Source organism: Aquarana catesbeiana, linkage group LG09 (genome assembly GCF_042186555.1).
Source record: "Aquarana catesbeiana isolate 2022-GZ linkage group LG09, ASM4218655v1, whole genome shotgun sequence".
Taxonomy (NCBI): Eukaryota; Metazoa; Chordata; class Amphibia; order Anura; family Ranidae; genus Aquarana; species Aquarana catesbeiana.
The window spans coordinates 226,894,366-226,901,751 of record NC_133332.1 but is presented as its reverse complement, the minus strand read 5'-3'; positions in this window follow the sequence as shown (position 1 = coordinate 226,901,751).

Here is a 7,386-nt window from a genome sequence, read left to right as displayed (position 1 = left end):
TGCTGATTTGGAACATCCTGACAGGATTTTTGTTCCTCCTAAAGAGGTTTTCCCTCTTATATCCCATGGATGAAAAGTTCCTTAAGAAGTAGAGCGTGCGAGCCGTAGATGCAGCAGTCTCTTCCTTAAACAAGAACTTGACTTGTCCTGTAGATAACACACAGGGCTTGAAAGACACTGTTGACAAGAAATTGTTAAAGAATCATTATTAAAGGCTTCATTTTCTTTGGCCAGTTCAGCTATTTAGCCAGCTGTTGCAGCAATTGGTATCTGCCAGTCCGTAAAGGATCAGACTGTCTGACAGGCCTAACCAGGAGGATGATCTGCCTGAAAATATAGCAGATGTTCCTCGAGCGCTGTGTTTTGCTGTTGATGACTTAAAGGATTCAATACAGCAGGTTTCACGTTTGGCTCTCTTGTCTGTACATATGCGCAGACTTTTGTGGTTTTAATAACTTGTCAGCCGAGCTTCCTTTGTAAGAAGTTATTGGCAGGTTTCCCCTGGCAGCATTTTCATGGGGAATGCTTATTTGGTGATCATTTGGACAAAAATATCCAAAAGATTTCCGGAGGAAGAGTTCTCTACTTCCTGTGAAGAAAAGCACCAGGCGTCCCACCTTTAAAACCTCAGGGACTGCTTCCTCAAATGTCTCAGCGCCTAGGCGGTTCCGCCGCCAACAGGGCGCTATGGCCAAGGTCAAGCTGCAAGGCCAGGGCCAGAAAAAGCCCTGGGTCCAAAATTCTTCTAAACCCAGCACAAAGCCCTCCTTTTGAGGGGACACCCTCACTCCATTGGGTGGGTGGAAGGCTGCTGCACTTTGCAGACATTTTGGAGAACAATAATTCAGGACGAGTGGGTCACCTCAACTATATCCTGCGGTTACAACCTGGAGTTGCGGGGGGGGGTTCCCCCCTCAGAGGTTTTTTTAAGATCCAGCGTTCCCTTGGATCCTCCAAAAGGAGACTTATTACTTCAGGCACTACATCATTTAGTGCATCAAGGAGTGATTGTAGAGGTTCCTGTACCTGAAAAAGGGGCACTGGGTTTTACTCAAACCTATTTATGGTTCAAAAATCAAACCGAGGCACAAGGCCCACTTTAGACCAAAGATTCCTGAACCATTATCTACTGTTCAGTCCTTTCGGATGGAGTCTATCCGCCCAGTAGTAGCCTCACTCCAGATGGGAGACTTTCTAGCCTCCATCGATATAAAGGACGCGTATTTACACATACCTATCTTTCAGCCTCATCAGAGGTTCCTGTGATTTGCAGTAGAGGAACGTCATTTTTAGTTCGGGGCTCTACCCTTCGGGCTTGCTACAGCTCCCCGGGTGTTCACAAAGGTCCTAGCACCAGTACTGGGTTTTTTTAAGGGCCCAGGGGATCCTGGTGTTCGGGTATCTGGATGATCTCCTGCTCAGAGATCACTCACTACAGGCTCTAGAACAGAGCATAACATGCACAGTGCGGTATTTGCAAAGCTTAGACTGGATCATAAATACCGAAAAGTCAACCTTGAGACCAGCTCAAAGTCTAAAGTGTTTAGCTCTGATCTTTAGATATGGTCCAAACAAGGAGTATTCTTGCCACCCGCAAGGATCTGTACCCTGAAGGATCAGGTGCGTCAGATAAGGGTCACCAGACAACCCTCCATTCGGCTCTGTATGAGTCTTCTAGGGAGGATGGTATCCTCCTTCGAGGCGATGCCCTATGCCCAGTTCCATTCCAGGCCTCTACAACAAGACATCTTGTTGGCTTGGAACAGGAGAGGACAAGATCTGGATTATCCAATGTTCTTATCTCCTTGGGCACGCTTAAGCCTAAACTGGTGGTTGCAGGATCAGAACCTGCGAAATGGAAGATCTTTCCTCCCGGTAACTTGGAGAGTACTGACTACAGATGCCAGTCTCTCAGGCTGAGAAGCGACCCTAGAAGGGGTCACAGCTCAGGGGAAATGGAAAGGACAGAACAGATCCTGCCCATCAACATCCTGGAATTATGGGCAATACGTCTAGCCCTACGGTCCTGGACGGCAGCGCTTCAGGACTGCCCTATCAGGGTTCAGTCAGACAATGCCGCTGCAGTGGCCTATATAAACCACCAAGGCGGTACCAGGAGTCGTTCAGCTCTGAAGGAGGTTAACCACATACTAGCCTAGGCAGAGGGACATATGCTGATTCTTTGGGCAGTCCATATCCCGGGAGTAGAGAACTGGAAGGCAGATTATCTCAGCCCAGATTATCTCAGCCGCCAGCAGATCTCTCCGTGGAATTGGTCCCTACACCCAGGGGTGTTCAAGGAAATTTTGCCAATGTTGGCGGTGGCCAGAGGTCGACTTACTGGTATCCAGGTTCAACAACAAGTTACAGCAGTTTGTGTCCCCAACAAGAGATCCTCTGGCATTCAGAGCAGATGCTCTGGTAGTTCCATGGAGCCAGTACTCCCTGGTTTATGCTTTCCCGCCGATCTCTTTCCTTCCGCATTTGTTGCGCAGGATTTTGAGAGAGGGAGTTCCAGTCATTCTGGTGGCACCAACCTGGCCCAGTAGGCCCTGGTTCCCGGAGATTGTGAGACTGACAATAGATGGGCCATGGATGTTTCCACGTCGCCCCGATCTACTGTCTCAAGGTCCTATATTCTACTCCAATTTACAGTCTCTAAATTTGACGGTGAGGCTATTGAAGCCAGGGTGTTAAAGGACCAAGGCATCTCGGGACCAGTGGTGTCTACCCTAGTGAATGCTAGAAAAGCTGTCACTAGGAAGATCTATCATAAGGTCTGGAAGACTTGTATTGCTTGGTGTGAAGCCAAAAAATGGCATCCTTGGAAATACGTGATTGGGAGAATTTTCTCTTTTCTACAGTCAGCTGAGGAAATCAAATTGGCTTTGAGTACAATCAGAGGTCAAGTTTCAGCCCTATCAGTATTCTTCCAAAGGCCTTTCGCCTCCCATTCACTGATCCAAACTTTTATGCAGGGGGCAACTCACTTGCTTTCCCCCCATTAGGTCACCTGTGTGTCCTTGGGACTTGAACTCGGTGCTGTCTGTGTTACAAAAACAACCATTTGAGCCCATCAAGGAAATTCCATTAGACTTGCTGTCACGCAAGCTAGCCTTCTTGATGGCCATCATCTTGGCTAGAAGAGTGTCGTAGTTGGCGGCCCTTTCATGCAGGGAGCCATACTTGATCCATCACCACAACAGGATCATGTTATGACCTGTTTCATCCTTTTTGCCAAAAGTGGTGTCGGCCTTTCATTTAAGTCAGGACATTATTTTGCCTTTTTTCTTTCAGCCTAGTTTGGCGAAAGAGAGACGACTGCATTCTTTAGATGTTGTCCGGGCTGTCAAGGTTTATTTGTCTAGATCTGCGGAGATCTGAGAATCAGACTCCTTTATTGTTAAACCAAAAGGACCTAGGAAGGGACAGGCAGCTTCAAAGCTTCCATTGCCACTCTGTGACCCATGATGTATGAAAAAGAAAATAGTATTTTTTTTTCGTCATACTTACCTGTAAAATCCTTTTCTTTGAGTACATCATGGGACACAAAGGTCCCTCCCCTCTTTTTTGAGGATTCAGTGCTTGCTACAAAAGTGAAGTACTTCCTGTATGGGAGGGTTATATAGGGGAACACTTCCTGTCTAAAGACCTTTGGTCTACCAGTGTCCATTCACCTGGAGATGAAGTATAACCCAGCAGTGTTACTGGTCTGAAAACAGAGGAAAAAAGCCTAAAAAACGAATGCAGCCACCCCATCTAATGATTGGTAAGCTGCAATATATTACCTTTTTGTTATTTGGGTTAATACCACTTCAGCCCCGGAAGATTTGGCTGCAGAATGACTGTGCCATTTTTTGAGATTTGGCACTGCGTCGCTTTAACTGACCATTGCACGGTTGTGTGACGTTGCACCGAAACAAAATTTGACGTCCCTTTTTCTCTCACAAATCTTTTTTTTGGTGGTATTTGATCGCCTCTGCGGTTTTTATTTTTTGCACTATAACCAAAAAAGAGCAACAATTTTGAAAAAAAAGAAAACTATTTTGTACTTTTTTTTTTTTTTTTTTTTTTTTATTTTGCTGTAAATAAATATCCCCCTTTTTGTTTTAAAAAAAAAAAAAAAAATTCTCAGTTTAGGCCGATATGTATTCTTCTACATGTTTTTGGTAAAAAAAATCACAATAAGCGTATATTGATTGTTTGCGCAAAAGTTATAGCGTCTGCAAAATAGGGGATAGATTTATAGCATATAAATAGCTATAAAAATGCACTGATTACTGTAAAAACGTCAATGGCAGGGAATGGGGTTAACTGTGTTCCCTGGGAGGTGATTCTAATTGAAGGGGAGGGGACTGACTAGAGGAAGTGACCGATCGTGGTTCCTAACTAATAGGAACTCACGAGCTGTCATTCCTCTTAGAACAAATCACGAATTTGTGTGTTTACACACACACTTCCGTGTTCTGTCCCTCGTGCTCGTGATTGCTTGTGGCCGGCGGTCATCGCGACCATCGGCCACGAGCATCGGCACCCCCCTGTGCAGCGGGTGCGTGCGCGCGCCTGCTATCCCGATCCTGCGAGCCGATGTACAGCTACGACGGTTTGCGTGATCGTGCCAACCTGCCGCAGTATAATGAGGACGGCTGGTCGGCAAGCAGTTAATTCATTCTGGTAGCAGGGCGTGCTGATTACATTTTTATTTTATTTTTTTTTTATTTTTTTTGTGAACTACACGTTCTTAGGCCTAGTACACACAGTCAGATAACCATACAAAAAAATACAGATTTCAAAGCGATCATGCGATAGTCTGATCGTACAGAGCTCCAATAGACGACTCCATTATTTGATGGGACAAATGCGGACATTTCTCTTGTACGATACGAGATCTTACCATTTTTCTTTTAATCAGTGCAATTTTAGTCTGAAAATACAATACATCACTTTAAAATTTTTATTCTGTTATACGAGAATTTTCCTAACTTTTAGTAACCTCTTCATTTTCGATATGAGATTAGCATGCAAAAAAAAACAGACGATCGTTCGTCCAATAGTCTCATCATGTGTACCAGGCATAAGTTCAGTGTCCAATTTGAAAAGTTTACTAGCAGATAAGATCAGCTATTATTGTAGAAGAGACATAAAGTAGGTAAGGCTTCATGCGCATGGGACGTTGTTCAACCTCTCCTGAACGATATAATTGACAGCCAGAAACCGGCATCTAAAAACGGCTGTTTAGCTGTGTTTACATGCCGCGTTTAGTCGCGTTTGCGTCTAGAAGCGTTCGAAAATAAAAAATGTTTTATTCTATTTTTTCAAAATAGCCAAGAATGAAAGCGCCTGTAAACGAAGGTTGCTAAATGCAAGTTACCGCGTTTGCCGTTTGAAATGCCTCTAAACATAGCTTCTGAATGCATTTTTTTTAACCCCAAAAAAAAAAAAAAAAAAAAAGCCTCAATGCAACAGTCTAGAAACGACTATAAACGACCCTGTGTAGGTGTACTGATAAGATAACATAGAGGAGAGTTCGGGAGCCTTTGAAAAAAATGCCCAACTGATCCTAAACTTCCGTTTACCAGCAGTAGTGTACATGAGGTCTAAGGCTTTGCCATAATAAAAAGCCTTTCTGTCAGATTATTTTGGCAAGTAAAGTTTCACCTCAGAGAACAGTTGCTCTGCTATGTGAGATTATCATGTATGGGGGACTGTGTTTCAGTCCAAATAAAAGCTTTGAGATACACCCCCACTCCTCGCCCTCATTACCCTACTCTTTCTTTCATTCTTAATTATTTTTTTTATAATTTGTAGACCAATAACGCAAATGTGAATTTTGTACATAGAGCTGATACAAACTGTGCATGTAACCTGTTCGAAATTCTCTCCACAGTCCTTTCTCATGAGGAAGTTCTATTTTAATGATGGTGAAACTGGCTTTTTTAAGAAAACCAAAAGGAAAGTAACTCCCAAGAACCCAATGACTGGTAATTATCTAGGCACATTTAACTCTTTGGGGAACATATGGGAATCGATATAAAAAGATCATCCAAGGTATTTGAACAGATGTTTAAAGTGATATTGAAGCCTCCTAATTTTTTTAAAATGAAAACAATAAACATGTTATACTTACCTGCTCAGTGCAGTGGTTTTGCACAGAGCAGCCCTGACCCCCCTCTTCTCAGTTGACACAGACAGGGTGGCTCAGCCCCACCTCCTGTCATAGGATTTGATTGACCGTGGCTCCAGCTGGTATTAATCTGTCCAGTGAGGAGGGACAGAGCTTGGAGAGCTGCTGCTCTCGTACACATCACTGGATCGAGATTGGGCTTAAGAAAGAATGGGGGGGGGGGTTCATCTAAAGCTTCGACCTTCCCTTTTTTTTTTTTTTTTTTTTTTTTTTTTTATGCCAAACATGTCATACTTACCTCCTCTGTGCAAGGGTTTTGCACAGAGTGGCCCTGAGCTTCCTTTTCTGGGTTCCCCCTGTGGTCCTCCTGGCTCCTCCTCTTCTCGAGTGCCCCACAAAGAGCTGCATTCCACGGGGACTCTCGTGCGGACGCGCTCCTGAGTCCCGCTGCTCAGTCCTCTAAAACAGACAGAAGGCCTCGGTCCTGCCCCCCGGCTCTCGTGTCACTGGATTTGATTGACAGCAGCGGGAGCCATTGGCTCCTGTTGCTATCAATCTATCCAATGAGGACCCAGGCCCGAGACACCAGCTGGAGCTGCTGTGCTCATCTCCGTCACTGGAATGATCGGGCTCGGTAATAAAAAGGGGGGGGGGGGTGCTGCAGCACAAAATGTTTTTCACCTTAATGCATTAAGGTGAAAAACCGTGAGGGTCTACAACCCCTTTTAACCACTTGCTTACTGGGCACTTAACACCCCCCCCCCCCCCTCCTGTCCAGACAAATTTTCAGCTTTTAGCGCTGTCGCACTTTGAATGACAATTGCGCGGTCATACAACACTGTACCCAAATAAAATTTTTATTTTTTTTTTTTTCCCAGAAATAGAGCTTTCTTTTGATGGTATTTGATCACCTCTGCGGTTTAGTTTTTGTTAAAAAAAAATTGAAAGACAGAATTAAAAAAAAAAATAAAAAATTTATATATTTTTTTAATATTTTGTTATAAAGTTTTGCAAACAGGTAATTTTTTCTTCTTCGATGATGAGGCGGCACTGATGAGTGGCAGTGATGGGCACTGATGGCGGCACTGCTAGGTGGCATTGATAGGTGGCACTTGTGGGCATTGATAGGTGGTGGCACTGCTGGGCACTGGCAGGTGGCAATGACAGATGGCACTTGCAGGCACAAATGAGGCATATGTGCCTCCTTCCTCTTCGGGACCGATGTCCCTTTGACATAAGCCGGTGATCGGCCGATCACTGAG